Here is an 18,049-nt window from a genome sequence, read left to right as displayed (position 1 = left end):
AGAATTCTTTCAGTTTTGCTTTTTTTTTTATTGCTTCTCTTTCCATTTTCAGGTCTTGAACAGTTTTGTTCATTTCCTTAAAATTTTTCCTTTCTCTTGGCTGTATTTAAAATATTTATTCATTTCCTTTAGTTGTTTGTTTGTGTTCTCCTGGCTTTAAAGAATTTATTCAAGTCTGCCACAGGCTCTTCTGGCTCCCTGCGCCATGGCGGCCTGTGCGGTGCGATTCTACACACTGCTGCTGTTACCAGATAACCGTCTGAGCTTGTTTCCCTGGCTTTGTGTTTGGCTGTGGTGTACTGCCAAGCTTCAGCCAGTCCTCTTGTAATCACTTAGGCTGGTCCTGACTAGTGCTTCCCCCACAGCCAGTGTAGGACTTTTCCCTACACTGAATTTGAGCCTTTTAGCCTCTGACTTGGATGTGAATCGTGGCTTCAAAGGTATGTGTGCTCGCTGTCATTATTCCACTATTCTGAATACTTAGTGACAGCTATCAATGACCCCAAAAGTCTGTCCATGGACTCCTTCCTCCTGAATCACAGTCTGGAGTACAAAGTGGTTGCTCTTTCTTCCTGGATAGAGTTCACACTGGAAAATATCTTTTGACCAGAATTAAAGCAGATCACCGGCTCAGCACTGGGCTGCTGATGGTGGTATTTGGAGAGTGCCTTTGGAAAGCGGCCATGTTCACAGTTGCCTCCAATTTCAACCATGTGATGCAGAGTGAGATGTCAAACCCCCACACTCTGGTGACCAGCAGGCAGGGTGTATGCCAGGTACCCGTATCCCTCCTACTGGATTATTGGAACCTAGGTGATGTAACACCATCTGGGTGTCGTCTATGCCCTAACCATGTGGCGCTTCTAAAGTGACCACACAGAAGAGGAAGAGATCTCACTCATTCACTTTTTGGGGGAGAAATACTTGGAGTATGAGAACAGGGTGCCCATGGGCCTACCTTTAATCAAAGGTGTCAAGGTGGAGCTATGACAGGCAGAGGCCTGTGGGACCAGGCAGTCTCTGGCCCTGCACAGGCTCAGACAAAGCTACATCCAGTTGGCCACTGCAGAATGAGTTTCTTAAACATTTTATATGTCACTAATTACTCCTCAGAATGTCACCCAAGACCTAATGGTCAGAATGCCTGCAGCACCCTCTGCTTGTATGGAATGAAGGTAGATAGTGAACAAGGAGTCTGTTGCAGTGGTTCATTGTGCCCTTTCCACAGCGGCAGGGTGAGGACCCAAGCCACAGTCTCACACCTCTCAGGCCAGAGTGATTGTGCACTGTGACCAGGACACTCAGGAGAGGACACTGCCCTCTGCAGCACTAACGCCAGAGAGAACACAGCAAAGCTTTAAGCTTTGTCTGCCCCTAAGTGCACGAGCATCTGTGCTAACTCTAGAGCTTCTACACTTTGGCTCAATCATGCATCTCATCATGTTTGCACACCAGTTCCCTAAAAACAGCAGTGTAGAATCAAAGGGACGCTGATGTTCCCTGCCTTGCTGTTTCTAAGACCAACAGGCAGCACAGACACCCTCTGTGTCTGTGAGCAGCTCTGTGGCTTTGAGCAGCCATTGTACCGAGGATACAGGCCCTGGGGTCTCATGCAGCCCTGCTATTCTGTCCCCCAGGAAGTATTTACCAGGTGCCTGTGCTAATGTTGAGAAGTACTGCCCTCTGTGTGTTTGGAATTTTTATTCTCATTTTATCATAGCTCATGTTTTGTATTTTTTGTGTGTTGCAGAGTTAATCTGTCACATTTGTTTTCTGTGTTCTTTCAAAGTAAGTCACCCTTCCTGCTGCTTCAAGTGTTTTAGGTTTGTTTTCCAGAGGGTTCGGCATAGCTCACACCTTCAAGTTCAGGCAGTTGACTCTTGAATAGCCTTCGGTTGAACAGCACAGTCCAGGTCCACTGATATCTTGTTCTGCGGGTCTGGAGAGGACATTTGTTGTTGTTGCACATAAAAGCTTTAAGCAGCGAGACCCTTGATCAATCTGGACTTGGTCTTGATATGAGATCCTTCCAACCTGGGGTTTTGCTTTGTTCTCCAAGCTTTACTCTCAGATGTAGAAGAGTCTTAGTGTGCAACAGACAAACATGAGCACAACTGGTGTAGAATCCACTACAAAAATTTGAGTGTGTGTTGGCTAACACACTTGGCTCCAGTAATCGGCATGCTGACAATGCCCCTCGCTTCCTGCCATCTCCAAGGGAATCCAGATCAGCTTGTAGAGTGCTCTAGCCAGGTTTCCTCAGACTCAAACACTGTCCGTCCATCCTTCCTCCTCCTTCCCTCCTTCCTTCCTTCCTTCCTTCCTTCCTTCCTTCCTTCCTTCCTTCCTTCCTTCCTTCCTTCCTTTTCCTTCTGTGTACCACTGAGCAGAGACATTCTTAACTGACTCATTGCAGGGTTGAAAAGAATGGACACTTAGTATGCCCTGCATTCTTTCTAGCCTTCTGGGAATCCTGAGCACGGCTCTGTCCTCCAGGCCTCAGAAGACATCAGTGGGCAGAAGCACACTTGGCAAACATTAGGCCAGGCAAGTCTAGGCCCCAGCAGCCATAGTGTTGCTAAACATGCTGGCAGCTTGCTGTATCTAGGCTGGGTCTCCACCGGGTACTACTGTGTGGGTTGGTAATTACTGGCAACCTTGGAGCCAGTGAGATAGCAGTTCACAGAGTGGGTGCTGTGCCGGACTTTGATGTTGGCACTAGTGGCGGTGATACCCTTGGGAACCACATCACAGCAATGCAGCCAGCAGGGAATAATGAGTTTACCTTGGTGACCCACGATTCCCGGGTTGACTGGCTCAAGGCAGGATTGGTGTCCTCTGCCTCAGCAGAGATAACGAGCTTCATGTGACTGGTGAGAAGCAGATGAAGGAAGAGGGTACCTAGTGGTTCCGCAGATGTGCCCTGTGAACACTCAGGCCCAGAAACTCCGGAGGACACGGTGATGGAGGGTGTTCTGGCCATGAGAGTGATAAGGTTAACATGGGTAAGTGCTGAATATTGAGATCCCACAGGATCTTATCAGACAAGGAGGCACAGTCAGGTGGGGGGTTGCTATATTGTAGGATTCAACCAGAGTTGTCAAAACCTTGGGGGATGTGTAAATGGGGAATTCTAGCTTGTTCTTGCCATAATAGGCATTCCATCAACATGGAGGTGACCCCAACACCTGCTCCTACACCAGAACTTCTGCGAATCCAGAAACCTCAAAGACTTGTGCCCTGGTCCATCAGCTTAGGAAGCCAGGGAGGCAGGCAGAGGGGAGAATTCACCCATCTGGAAGTGCTCTGGGGCCAGCCTGCATGCCACATGCATCATCTGAAACTGGCTCACACAGAGGCCTGCAGAGCCTGAGTGAACCACTGAGAAAAGATTTCCTTCCTAACAAGCCAGACCTCCAAGACCTCTCCAGACCCTGTAGTGGCACTAAAAGTGTGACCAGAGCACCATGCTAACCCCACCTCACCTTTCTGTGCTAAGGGCTCCTCATCAGTAGGATGGGGTCCATACCACCTACCTCACATGGGGTGTTGTACAGACTTTGAACAGTGTCATGTTTTAAGAGAAATTTTATTAATTCTTTTGCAATTTCATTGTATATTGTATATCATATTTAATCCCAACCTCTCCCACACTCATGCCTTTTTCCAAACCCATCTCTTTTGTGTCCCTATTTTTCCTTAAAACCATTTTATTTTTAATTTAACATCTTCATTGACTCTTTGGGAGTTTCACATCATTCTCCCCAATTCTGCTCACCTCTCCCCCCCTCCAAAGTGTCAGATTTTTAATGATTAGGTGAGCCAGATGGCATAATGAAATCTAACAATAGGAGAACTGGGTTTCTATGTGTTAACTGAAGATAGCTGATGTATGTTCAAAAAGCATTTAGCCAGCTGAAAAGTCATTTATTTTAGACTACATGGCTTAATACTTTTTTTGTTGTTCTATATACCAAAGAGGCTTACAGGTTTGCCAGTTAACAGTATGAGGCCAGTTGGTTTAGGAGCTGCCAGCCCTCAGGTCCTCCTGAGGCCTGCAGAGCTCTATGGCAGCCATGGCTGTTGTCCACACCAAGCTGCCCAGGAATAACCACAGTGAGACGACAATACTCAGTTTTGAAGTGGATGGAGCCAGGCCACACCTTCTGAAGCCCACCCCACTCAGCAGGCTGCAAATAGGAGGGGATGGATATTTGGTAGTCACACCCAATTCTTTCTCAATGCATCTAAGCTGGGCTGGCTCCAGCCCCCAGCCCCTTGAAGTTGTCATTTTGACAGATGGAGAATAGCTAATGACAGCCCTTGGCATTGTGGCCTGTAAAGCTGAATGTTGGCATTTGATGCCACCCTCCACCTGATAGGCTGGAAAGCTCAGCCTTATAGCAGGCCAAGAGAGAGGGAGCCCAGGCCATGGGATCTCTTGGTGAGATGCTGCATTGTACCCTAGGAGACTTACAGGTTGTGTTTCTTACGGAGTAATTCCAAGGGAGTGAGTGGAGGAGGAACAGGCCCACCCTCCTGAAACGTCTAGGGTAGAAGTCCGAAATCCACAACAGAATGTGAGCTCCTTAACAATAGGATTGGCAGGTGATTGCTTTCCCCAGTTGCTGTGGCCTACAGATTGTTCTTAACTATAACATAGCAGTGACAGATGGTGGCAAAGAATCAGGCTAATGGGGCTTTTGAGGGATTAGACAGGCCGCCATGTCTTTGGGCTTCCACGAATTATGGAACTGTTAACAGATTGACTTGTCTAGTTGCAAGCTTCAGAGTGAAAGTTCTCAGGTGGAAAGTAGCTACTGCACAGAGAGAAGAAAGACTACTTGGCAATCATGGAAACATTGAGGAGGACCTACAGCTGCTGCAGCAGGTGTGGTCATTTGCATAGGAGTGAGCCTCCAAGCCAGGCAGATAGCAGTTGTGGCGAGGTGGGAGATGCTGCTTAGGCCTAGGACGTACACTTTATTAATTCTTCCACGTAGTTGCTAACTTGGAGGCTGGTGTATCAGGGAGGCCATTTTTAGTGTCAGGTCCCTGAGGACTCAGCCAAAGCTTCTAGGTTGCCTCTTCAAAACAGCCAGTGAGTGCTTCCTGTTCCTCCTCCCATTGTCTCCCTGCCTTAAGTCACTCTGCTTTTACAGTGGCACCAAGGTTGGAGCCCTCAGCCTTCCTAATGGGTGGGCAGCCGTATTGCTCTTCCTGAGCTTGGACTGCCTCCATCCTGAGTGAGTGGAGGAAGTTTGTCTGACCCATTGCAAGGAGGAGGAATAACTGAGTAATTGCTGTACTCTTCTTTTTACACACAGAAATATTTATTTAAATATATTAACTTGGATTTTCTTTCAAGATTCAGATTATTCTTCTTTGCCTTTTTAAAATTTAATTTAGAAACAAGCTTGTTTCGCATGTCAATCCCAGCGCCCTCTCCCTCCCGCCCCTCCTCCCACCCCACCAACTCTCCCCAACTCCCCACCTCATCCTCCCTCCACTCCCCAGAGAGAGTAACGCCCTTCATGGGGAACTCCAAAGTCTGTCATATAATTACGGGCAAGGCCTAGGCCCTCCCCCATGTGTCCAGTCTGAGAGAGCATCTCTCCATGTGGAATGGGCTCCCAAAGTCCATTTGTACACCAGGGATAAATGCTGATCCACTACCAGAGACCCCATAGATTGCTGAGGCCTCCCCACTGTCACCCATGTTCAGTGGGTCTGGGTTAGTCCCATGCTGGCCTTTCAGCCATCAGTCTGAGGTCCATGAGCTTCCTCCTGTTCAGGTCAGCTGTTTCTGAAGATTTCACAGCCTGGTCTTGACCCCTTTGCTCATCACTCCTCCCCTTCTGCAACTGAGTCACAGGAGTTCAGTTCAGTGTATATCTGTGGATGTCTGCCTCTGCTTCCATCGGCCACTGGATGAAGGCTCTAGGACGGCATATAAAGTAGTCATCAGTCTCATTATTAGGGAAAGACATTTAAGGTAGCTTCTCCACTATTGCTTAGATTGCCAGTTGGTGTCATCTTGTAGATCTCTGGATATCTCACTAGTGCCAGATCTCTCCTCAAACATATAATGGCTCCCTCTATCATGGTATTTCTCATCCTGCTCTCCTCTATTCTTCTCTAACTCAACCTTCCTACTCCCCCATGTCCTTCTCTACTCTCTTCTCCCCCTTTCTTTTTCCCTGCTCTCTCTCCCTTCCCTCCATGCTCCCAATCTGCTCAGGAGATCCTGTCCCATTCCCCTTCTCTGGGGTACTATGCATGTCTCTCTTAGGTTCCTCCCTGCTTTTCAGACTCTCAGGTGGTGGGATTGTAGGCTGGCAATCCCCTGCTCCATGTCTAAAATCCATATATGAGTGAATATATACCATGTTTGTCTTTCTGTGACTGGGTTACCTCACTCAGGATGGTTTCTTCTAGTGCCATCCATTTGCCTGCAAATTTCAAGATTCCATTGTTTTTTTCTCACTGAGTAGTACTCCATTGTACAAATATACCTCATTTCCTCTATCTACCCTTTACTTGAGGGGCATCTAGGTTGCTTCTAGGTTCTGGCTATTACAAATAATGCTTCTATGAACATTGTTGAACAGATGTCCTTATTGTATGAATGTGCTTCTTTTGGGTATATGCCTAAGGGTGGAATTGCTGGATCTTGTGGTAGACTGATTCCCGTTTTTTTTGAGGAGTCATCATACTGATTTCCAAAGGGGCTGTACAAGTTGGCACTCCCACCAGCAGTGGAGGAGTGTTCCCCTTTCTCCACATCCTCTCCAGCATAAACTGTCATTGGTGTTTTTGATTTTAGCCATTCTGACAGGAGTAAGATGGTATCTCAGAGCTGTTTTGATTTGTATTTCCCTTGATGTCTAAGGATGTTGAGCACTTTCTTAAGTGTCTATCAGCCATTTTAGACTCCTCTATTGCGAATTCTCTATTTAGTTCTGTACCCCACTTTTTAATTAGATTATTTGGTGTTTTGGAGACTAGCTTTTTTAGTTCTTTATAAATTTTGGCGATCAGCCTCTGTCAGATGTGGGGTTGGTGAATATCTTTTCCCATTCTATGGGCTGCTGTTTTGTCTTGTTGACTGTGTCCTTTGCCTTACAGAAACTTCTCAGTTTCAGGAGGTCCCATTTATTAACTGTCGATCTCAGGGTCTGTGCTACTGGTGTTATGTTCAAGAAGTGGGTCTCCTGTACTAATTAGTTCAAGGGTACTGTTTGACCCCAGGAAAACTCAGGCCTCTGGGGTCTCAGCCCAGGACCGTGGTCACCCCAATCATCAGGTAGATTCGAAAGCTTGATGCAAACAGCATGAGGTTTTATTGTTGTTTAACAAGCTAACTCCATGTTAGCTCGGGTCTTTCACCTACCTGCCATGGCGGATGGCTAGCAAAGACAGCTCGAAGAGGCTGCATAGAGATCATGTAGGGCAGCATAAGGGGAGTGTCTAGAGGTACGCACAGGCTCAGGATTGGTGTCCCTCAAGCTTGGAGGGCTTGCCCTGTGTTGATTGGCCAATTGGTTGTTATGGCCCATAGGCCCTCCCAGGGTGGTTGCTATGCGAATCATTGCTATGCACTTGTCCGTAAAGCACACCCAGAGCCATAAATCATACCACCACCAGCTAACTTCTGATTGCTTCCTTGTCACGAGGCAGGCACCTAACCTCTAGTGACCAAGGCAAGGTCAGAAAAGCACTGTCGTGTGTTACTGTCGTGGCTGCCGAAAGGGTCAGGCATCTGACCTTAGTGACTAAGACAAGGTCAGACAAATACGTGTTCGGCTGTTATGGCTGCTGAAATGGGGAGCTGGTCCCTTCAGTACTTCTCACTTTCTCTTCTAAGAGGTTCAGTGTAGCTGGATTTATGTTGAGGTCTTTGATACATTTGGACTTAAGTTTTGTGCCTGGGGATAGATAACAGATCTCTCTGCAGTCTTCTACATGCCAGCATCCAGTTATGCCAGCACCATTTGTTGAAGATGCTTTCTTTTCTCCATTATATAGTTTTAGCTTCCTTGTCAAAGATTAGGTGTTCATAGGTGTGTTGGTTAATATCAGGGTCTTCAATTCAATTCCATTGATCTACCTGTCTATTTTTGTGCAAATACCAATCTGTTTTCATTACTATAGCTGTATAGTAGAGCTTGAAGTCAGGGATGGTGATGCCTCCTGAAGTTCCTTTATTGTACAGGGTTGTTTTGGCTATCCTGGGTCTTGTGTTTTTCCATATAATGTTGAGAATTATCCTTTCAAGGTCTGTAAAGAATTGTGCTGGGATTTTGATAGGGATTGCATTGAATCTGTAGATTGCCTTTGGTAAGATTGCCATTTTTACTATGTTGATCCTACGTATCCAAGAGCAGGGGAGACCTTTTCATTTTCTGGTATCTTCTTTAATTTCTTTTTTAATTACTCAAAATTCTTGTCATACAGGTCTTTCACCTGGTTGGTTAGGGTTACTCCAAGATATTTTATGTTATGTGTGGCTATTGTAAAAAGTGATGCTTCTCTGATTTCTTCCTCAGCCCCTTTATTATCTATATATAATAGGACTACTGACTTATTTTTAGTTAATCTTGTATCGTGCCACTTCAGTCTTCTACATGCCAGCATCCAGTTATGCCAGCACCATTTGTTGAAGATGCTTTCTTTTCTCCATTGTGTACATTGTGTAGTTTTAGCTTCCTTGTCAAAGATTAGGTGTTCATAGGTGTGTGGGTTAATATCACACACCTACTGAATGTGTTTATCAGCTGTAGGAGTTCCCTGGTAGAATTCTTCAGGTCATTTATGTAGACTATCATATTGTTAGACCCCCGAAAACTCAAGTATCCGGGGTCTCAGGCCAGGTTCGCGGTCACCCCAATCACCAGGCGGATTCGAGAGCTTGCTGCAAACTGCACGAGGCTTTATTGTAATTTAACGAACTAACCCCATGTTAGCTCGGGTCTTTCACCCACCCGCCATGGCGGACAGCTAGAAAAAGACGGCTCCTAAGGTCTCCCCAAAGATCTTATAGGGCAGCGTAAGGGGAGTGTCTAGGGGTACGCACAGGCTTACGATTGGTGTGCCTCCAGGCTTGGAGGGCTTGCCCTGTGTTGATTGGTCAACTGGTTGTTATGGCTCATAGGCCCTCCCAGGGTGGTTGCTATGCTCTCTACGTCATTGTCGTGCGCTTGTCCGTAAAGCACACCCAGGGTCGTAAAGCATAGCGCCACCAGCTAACTTCTGATTGGTTCCTTGTCACAAGACAGGCATCTGACCTTTTAGTGACTAAGGTTCCTTGTCACGAGACAGGCATCTGACCTCTAAGTGACCAAGGCAGGTTTATGGCAAGCACGTGTTCGGCTGTTATGGCTGCCAAAAGGGAAGCCGGTTCCTTCATTCCCCCATTTTCTTTTTTGTAAATTCCAATCATGGAATTGCTGTCTCTCTAGCATCCCCATCAGGGAGTGATAGATACTGGCATCCCCATGCAAGGGAGTTCCCTTTGACTTAGCATTTTAACCAGGGAAAATGGACGGCGAAATTCTTTTCCAAACTGCTTCCTGCTGACTTTGGGACGAAGTTAGGGACCCCAGAAGGTTGAAATGCTAGTCAAAAGCAAAAAGGAATTTAGGCAATGGGGAATCCATCAGGGGCTTTTGGTTAGCAGACACTGTTGCAGAGACAGGGGGTGTCCACATCAGCTGGACTGGTTCACATCCACAGCAAGTCCAGGGCTCGCAGTCTACTTAGAACAGTCTGTAGTCCGCAACTGATACTCAGATGTCTGCCAGAAGCAGAAACCTGTTTAAGACATATTTAAACTAGGAACAGAGGTTAAAGCTTATTTACTGAAGCCCACAGTGTAGAAAAAGCAGATATTTGGATATCTGTTTAAACAGCAGGAACATACTTAGCAAAAACTACAGATTTGGGCTATAAGCATGTACATTTCTCTTCTGTCCAGAGAGCCAGGTATGGATTGGACAGAGGTGCCTTTGGCCTGATGAAAAGCCCTTTAAGTTTGTACTTAGATGACAACCAAAATAAACTTAAAAACTTTGAGCTCGTGCCTGAACAGTAGATAGTTACTATTTTATCAGCTAACATACTGACTAGTCTATAGTGGATCTGACTGACTGATGCTGTCAAGCTGACAACCAGTAATATTTCAGAGATCTGAGAAGGGTATATTTTGTCCGAATCTACTAAAAAGTGACAGAAGCCAGTCAGAAGTAAGTCTATATACAGTTAGCCAAACCCAAGTTTCTCCATTACCGCTGGAGGCAGCTGTCTCAAAGACCAGCAATCCTCGCCAGGCCTATACTGTGAGAGTTTTTTTCCTCTCTGTGGAAGAGGGACATGGAAAAGACTGACCTTGTTTTGTCTAGGCAAAGGGGTGCAATCAATTTTCCAGTGTCCAGCAGCTTTGTCCACAGTCTCGGCTAGGTTCTGGCAGGCGGCAGGTATCACATCTGAGCATCTTGCTCACTGGTCCAGGTGCAGGAACTGGGTTGCCTCGTAATCTTTGGAGACTTTGGGTCACTGTCCGGATCTGGCAGTCTGTCTGACATTATAAACTTTAAAGATAACAATTTAAATGCCATATTCTGAAGATCTCTGAAGCATTAGAGGTCTGTTTTAGTTACTTGCCTTAAGCATACAAGAAGCACACAGGTGGCTAGTTAAAGTCTTTCTGTAATACAGCTGAATTTAAAACTATATAGAGCTACCTTACATTTTTTTTAAATAGTAGCTTAACTTCTTTCTGAGGCAGGGTTTTTCTGTGACTTTGGAGCCTGTCCTGGAATTCGATCTGCCGGACCAGGCAGGCCTTGAACTCATAAAGATCCATCTGTCTCTTACTCCCGAGTGGTGGGATTAAAGGCGTATGCCACCAACGCCCTCAACTTAAAGTCGTGTGCCATCAACACCCTGAGCTTAAAGGTGTGTGTCATCAATATCTTAAACTTAACTTTTAAAAACATCATAAAACAAGAACTTTATATTGTCAGGCTTTGCTTAAAAATAATTCTAAATTGAAGCTCTTTAAGTACAAATATTAATAAAAACAAACATTTGAAAACTGGTTTTAAAAAGAAATTTAAATTCCCTTAAGGTCTTTCTGTAATATATAGAAGCATTAACATTTTAAATCTTAATTGAAAAACTTGTTTCTAAGATGGTACCTCTAATTTCCATGGGGTCACCTTTAGTCAAGATGGCGGCTTAAGTATTTTTTTTTAACTTTAGCAAAATGGCGACCAGTCAAGTCATGTGACCAGTTGGCCATGTGCTGGCTAAACCAGGAAACAACATTTTAAAACAAGTATACATAAATTACTTGAGAAATAAACAGGACCTTTTTTTTAAAAAACAAAATCAGCTTAATATGATTAAAATTTTAGACATGAGAAACCATAGCACAGTTTACATTTTTTTTTAACTTGTAACCTTTTTTCTGACCTTCGACAACTTTCCTCTGACCTTTTATAACTTATTTATCCCTCTATAACTTTCTGTAACAATCTTTTTCTCTGAACCCTCTATAACTTTTACCATTTACTGTAACTCTCTATAACCTTTTAGTTTATTTCTCTGACTTTCTTAGACATTCTTAGACAAATTTTTTTCCTTTCTCTCTTTATTACTTAAGTCTTCTACATTTTTTTTTTAATTTTTTTAGTTAACATAAAAATTTTGTCAAAGTCCCTTTTATAGTTCTTAATAACTTTAAGGCCCCCCCTTTTTTTTTTTTTTTTGAATATCCGGATCAGGACAGATGGTTCATCTGCCTGAGCTAGCTCCATGTGCTCAAGGCAGAGAGACCTGGGGTGGGGGTGCTGCTGGTAACCCCAGACCCTTGGCCAATCCAGGGGTGGGAAAAAGACTCCTGCGGCCCCCCTGCATACCATGTGTGTGGAGCACAGAAAGACGGGTAGCAGATCTCAGCCTTGTAGCCATGTTCCCCCAGAGCAGGGAAACAGCCATAACGGCAGCTGGGGCAGAAACAGTCCTACTGGGCATGCCTCAGACCCGCAGGTGGGGATAGAAAGGGGGTGGCGTGGTGGATCCTGAATTGAAAACCAATGATGATAACACAGAATAGACAGGAAAGAACAGACGCCAACCCAATCCGCCCACGCTGCTCATAAGGCAATGGCGCCGGGAAGACGGCGGCAGAACTCGGCGGCTAACTGAGGCGGGTCCAAGTGTCCTTGGCCCGAGTCCATACCTCCTGGGTCCTGGGTGTCCTCAGAGTGGCAGTCTGTCCACAGGGCGCATCTGCCGATCACAGTTGAGGTGGCGCCACGTGCTCAGAGAATCAAGAAAAGACCCCTGACCCCCTGACCCATGCATGCCACGTGCATAGGGAGAGCAGGGACAGAAAGAGATGCTTAAGAAACACATAACACAAATGACAGCACATTAGACAGCACAAACATTAGACAGGACAAACCGCGGCAAAGAAATGGTGCCCCAAACCAAAATTACAACCAAACCTTGGACTTTCATCCAGGGTGGAACCAAGGTTCTCGCAAGTCTGCTTACCCTATGGTTCAATTACAAATTCTGCGCAGATCAAATACAAATTACAAATTCTGCGCAGATCAAATCAAGCAACCCTCGGACTTTCATCCAGGGCAGGACTTCAGGGTCTTCCCCAGAAGTCCGAATTACAAATACAAATTCTGCGCAGATCAAATACAAATCATGGCACCAAACAAAACAGCAAGAGACTAAACAAGAAACATAGAACATTGAACATATACAAGTTTCGAGCTCGAATCATCTTACCTCCAAGATCGAATCCACTCAGGTGAAGGGTGATCGCAAATCGCGGACGAGCCCCCAAAATGTTAGACCCCCGAAAACTCAAGTATCCGGGGTCTCAGGCCAGGTTCGCGGTCACCCCAATCACCAGGCGGATTCGAGAGCTTGCTGCAAACTGCACGAGGCTTTATTGTAATTTAACGAACTAACCCCATGTTAGCTCGGGTCTTTCACCCACCCGCCATGGCGGACAGCTAGAAAAAGACGGCTCCTAAGGTCTCCCCAAAGATCTTATAGGGCAGCGTAAGGGGAGTGTCTAGGGGTACGCACAGGCTTACGATTGGTGTGCCTCCAGGCTTGGAGGGCTTGCCCTGTGTTGATTGGTCAACTGGTTGTTATGGCTCATAGGCCCTCCCAGGGTGGTTGCTATGCTCTCTACGTCATTGTCGTGCGCTTGTCCGTAAAGCACACCCAGGGTCGTAAAGCATAGCGCCACCAGCTAACTTCTGATTGGTTCCTTGTCACAAGACAGGCATCTGACCTTTTAGTGACTAAGGTTCCTTGTCACGAGACAGGCATCTGACCTCTAAGTGACCAAGGCAGGTTTATGGCAAGCACGTGTTCGGCTGTTATGGCTGCCAAAAGGGAAGCCGGTTCCTTCAATATCATCTGCAAATAGTGAAAGTTTTACTTCTTCCTTTCCAATTTTCATCCCTTTGATCTCCTGGGGGGGGGCAAAAAAATACTGATTATAATATTTTGGGGTCCAAACCTCAGCTCGGTTCCAGGAGCCTGAATCTCCCATTGTCTTTCACATACCGGATAATTACCAGTGGATGGCTTGGCCTCAGTGGAGAATGTCTCCTAGTTTGTATAACAATAGACCTAGAACCTGGGTGAACCCACACCCATCCTGATACGAGTGAAAAATGCCCTTATGGAATGTCTGAGGAATTGTATACACATGCCTAGGGACTGGTGAGAGGCTGATGAGGACTTACAGTTTTACGGATATCTCTGGGATTAAAGGAAAATATTTGATATCAGCTTTATACATGATAATAGATGTCTTCTGATGTTACCCTCGCTCTTAGAAAACTATTTTAAGTGGACCCTTCAATAAACCGTGGCTTCTCGATATCAACTGGGAGCCCTCTTGAGATGATCTGGTGTTTCCTTTCTCATCTTTAACTTCATTGGGTAGTTAGCTTCCCCTGTTTTACACACCCCCACTCAGAATCTGACCAGGAGCTGTACAGCTGGCTCCATTTTGCAGCCTCAAAGACAGCAGTCGGGAAAAATCTCCTTTTGTTGTCTTATTGCTTTAGCAAGAACTTCAAGTACAATATTGAAGAGATATGGAGAGAGTGGGCAGCCTTGTTTTCTTCCTGATTTTAGAGGAATTGCCTTGAGTTTCTCTCCATTTAGTTTGATGTTCGCTGTCAGTTTGCTGTATATTGCCTTTATTATGTTTAAGTATGTTCCTATTATCCCTGATCTCTCCAATACCTTTATCATGAAGGGATGTTGGATTTTTTCAAAAGCTTTTTCAGCATCTTGTGAGATGATCATGTGGTTTGTCTTTTTCAATTTGTTTATATGGCAGATTACTTTGATGGATTTTCATATGTTGAACCATCCCTGCATCCCTGGGATGAAGCCTACTTGATCATGGTAGATGATTTTTCTGTTCTTGGAATTGATTTGCCAGTATTTTATTGAGTATTTTTGCATCTATGTTCATGGGGGAGACTGGTCTGTAGTTGTCTATCTTAGTTGTGTCTTTGTGTGGTTTGGGTACCAATGTAATTGTAGCCTCGTAAAAACAGTTTGACAATGACCCTTCAGCTTCTATTGTGTGGAACAGTTTGAGGAGTATGGGTATTAGCTCTTCTTTGAATTTCTGGTAGAATTTTGCACTGGAACTATCTGGCCCTGGACTTTCTTTTGGTTGGAAGACTTTTGATGAATGCTTCTATTTCATTAGGGGTTATAGGTCTATTTAAATTGTTTATCTGTTCTTGATTTAATTTTGGTAAGTAATATTGATCCAGAAAATGATCCATTTCCTTTAAATTTTCCAATTTTGTGGAGTACAGGTTTCCAAAGTATGACCTAATGATTCTCTGGATTTCATCAGTGTCTGTTGTTATGTTCCCCTTTTCATTTCTGATTTTTTTTTAATTTTCATGTTCTCTCTCTGCCTTTTGGTTAGGTTGGATAAACATTTGTCTATCTTGTTTATTTTCTTAAACAACCAATTCTATGTTTCATTGATTCTTTGTATTGTTTTCTTGTTTCCACTTTATTGATTTCTGCTCTCATTTAGATTATTTCCTAGAGTCTACCCCTCCTGGGTGAGTTTGCTTCTTTTTGTTCTAGTGCTTTCAGGTGTTCTGTTAATTCTCTAGTGTGGCTATTCTCCAGTTTCTTTATGTGGGCACTTAGTGCTATGAACTTTCCTCTTAGAACTGCTTTCAGAGTGTTCCATAGGTTTGGGTATGTTGTGCCTTCATTTTCCCTGAATTCTGGGAAGTCTTTGATTTTTTTCTTTATTTCTTCCTTTACCCAGGAGTGATGCAATTGAGCATTGTTCAATTCCCATGAGTTTGTGGGGTTTCTGCAACTTGTGTTGTTGTTGAATTCTAACTTTAAAGCATGGTGGTCTGATAAGATACACGGAGTTATTCCATTTTTTTGTATCTGTTGAGGTTTGCTTTACTTCCAAATATGTAGTCAATTTTAGAGAACATTCCATGTGGCGCTGAGAGGAAGGTATATTCTTTTGTGTTTGGATGGAATGTTCTATAGATGTCTGTTAAGCCCAATTGGGCCATAAGTGCTGTTAGTTTCTTTGTTTCTTTGTTAAGTTTCTTTCTGGTGTTCATGTCGAGTGGTTCGAGTGTGGTATTGAAGTCTCCCACTATAAGCGTATGGGGTTTAATGTGTTATTTAAGTTTTAGTAATGTTTCTTTTATGAATGTGGGTGCCTTTGTATTTGGGGCATAGATATTCAGAATTGAGACTGTATATTTCACAACATAGCTTGATGTGCTATAGATATGTATATATTATAGAAGTTTCATGTGTTCTTGTGTCTCCAATAGTTATCTACTTGACACTTCATTTTCAAGTACTGCCTTCTAAGCTAATTCTCAAGAGATACCAGATAATGTAAAGGCAATATGACTTTTTAAAATTTATGTTTTGTGTGTGTGTGTGTGTGTGTGTGTGTGTGTGTGTGTGTGTGTGATGTGATTCTGGGTTTTTAGGACATGACAGATATGTAGAAACAGGTAGACAACTTTGTGGGGTCTACTCTTGTCCATCTTTATATGGTGATCAAGGTGAGGTAACCACTCTTTCTCAGCAGGGCAGTGGTGGTGCACGCCTTTACTCCCAGCACTTGGGAGGCAGAGGCAAGAGGATCTCTGTGAGTTCAAGACCAGCCTGGTCTACAAGAGCTAGTTCCAGGACAGCCTCCAAAGCCACAGAGAAACCCTGTCTTGAAACACCAAAAAAAAAAAGTGAGGTAACCAGTCTTTCTCACAACAGACATTTCCCAGTAAGCTGTCTCATTGATGCTCAAATAACATTACATCAGTAAAATACTGTCTTCTTTTCAGATTGTAAACATATTTTCGTTGAAGGATCGAGGAAAAAGGACAATTTGAAAAATAAATCCTATTTGCAAATGAAAATGATATACTGCTATCACTTGTGTTTTTAAGAATGTGTTGCTGGTATTCTGGGGACTAAACACATATTCATAATACTTTCTCAGAACCACAAATGAATATCAGAGAATAGTATCAGTTTGTAAGCTTGATGACCTGAGTTCAATCTCTGGGAGACCCATATTACACAAATTTTTCTCTACACTTTGGCAGTGGCATACACACACACTGATACCAGCACATACAAAAATAATTTTTAGACACAAATAAATGCCATTGAGGTCACTTGCAGCCAGATAACTTTGTGGGTCTCATCTGTAGAACTTACATAGGAGAAGTGAACAATGGACCCCTGTAAGCTGGCATCTCACTGCCACACACACATCATGGCATGGGTATACATGCAAACACAGTTCAAACATTTTTAAATGGATGAAATTAACAAAGCAAAGAAAATAATCCAATTATTGAGAACAGACGAGATGATTTGTCAATTTATTATTATAAAATTTCAAAGACATATGAATGCCCATCAAAATATTAATGGTTCCTTTTTAAATCTTATTTTATCATTTAATTCTCTGATTCAAAGATAGGTCATTTAAAAAACATATCTCGGTTGAGCTTAGAGGTGCATGTGTATAATCCCAGCACTTGAGAGGCAGTAGCAGGCCAATCTCTCTGAGTTTGAGATCAGCTTGGTCCACAAGTAGTTTCCAGGAAAGCCATGACTATGTAGAGATATCCTGTCTCAAAAAGATCCAACAAGAAAGCAAATTTCAAATTATGGAACTTTTTCTGACATGATCTGACTGGACTCTGATTGGTTTCACAAAAACTTTTGTTATCTTTAGTCTCATTATGAAAACTTTGTTAACAATGAAAATATGAAGCAATGTGGAGAGTCCATTCACAGAGGTATAAAAACCCTTTGAGTCCTTTGACAACGTTCTTGAAGGGCCTTTCACTTTCAAGTAACAGGAGACAGAAGGTGTCATTGGGCATCTTCATCTTCTGCATTATAATCACATGCTGGGAGCTGGAGTGCTTGTTCCTGCTCCTCTTGGATATCCAAGTTTGGTTCCTGTCACCCATATCAGTTAGCTCAGAACTATTTGTGTTTCCAGGTCCAGGAGATGTGATGTATTTCTTGGGCCTCCTAGGGCGCCAGATGTACAGATGGTGAAAATTCAGATATAAATATAATTCTGTATTTTAAAAAATCTTTTCTTTATGTACATGTTATTTTCAAAGAGAATGATATTTAATTAGGTATATAAATTTTTCCAGTGTATTCAAGGTACCAGTGGTGGTCACAAGACAGTGTCTGATCCCCTGTACATATAGTTACAGACAGTTGTGAACTGTCTTGTGAGTTCTGGGAATCAAAGTCAGGTGTAAAAGTCTGAATTGATCTAGATAATAAAAGGCCAGAGTCAGATATAGAGGGAAATGCTGAGAGATTAGAGAGAAGGAGCAAGCCACAGCACACCTTACCTCCTAAGTGTCTCCACAGAGAGTGATTTCCTGTTTGTTCCTGCTTATATACTGTTACTGCCCAGTTACATCACTTCTTGCCTGTCTGTACA

At 43.7% G+C, this 18,049-nt stretch overlaps 1 pseudogene; it reads left to right on the top strand.

Moving 5' to 3' along the window:
- The first annotated feature begins 205 nt into the window (after positions 1-205).
- On the top strand, positions 206-990 carry LOC100750476 (annotated as a pseudogene).
- Positions 991-18,049: the final 17,059 nt, after the last annotated feature.

Source organism: Cricetulus griseus, assembly GCF_003668045.3.
Source record: "Cricetulus griseus strain 17A/GY chromosome 1 unlocalized genomic scaffold, alternate assembly CriGri-PICRH-1.0 chr1_0, whole genome shotgun sequence".
In the NCBI taxonomy this organism is placed as follows: Eukaryota; Metazoa; Chordata; class Mammalia; order Rodentia; family Cricetidae; genus Cricetulus; species Cricetulus griseus.
The sequence above is the reverse complement of the archived record's forward strand: the minus strand, read 5'-3'. Positions and strand labels throughout refer to the sequence as shown.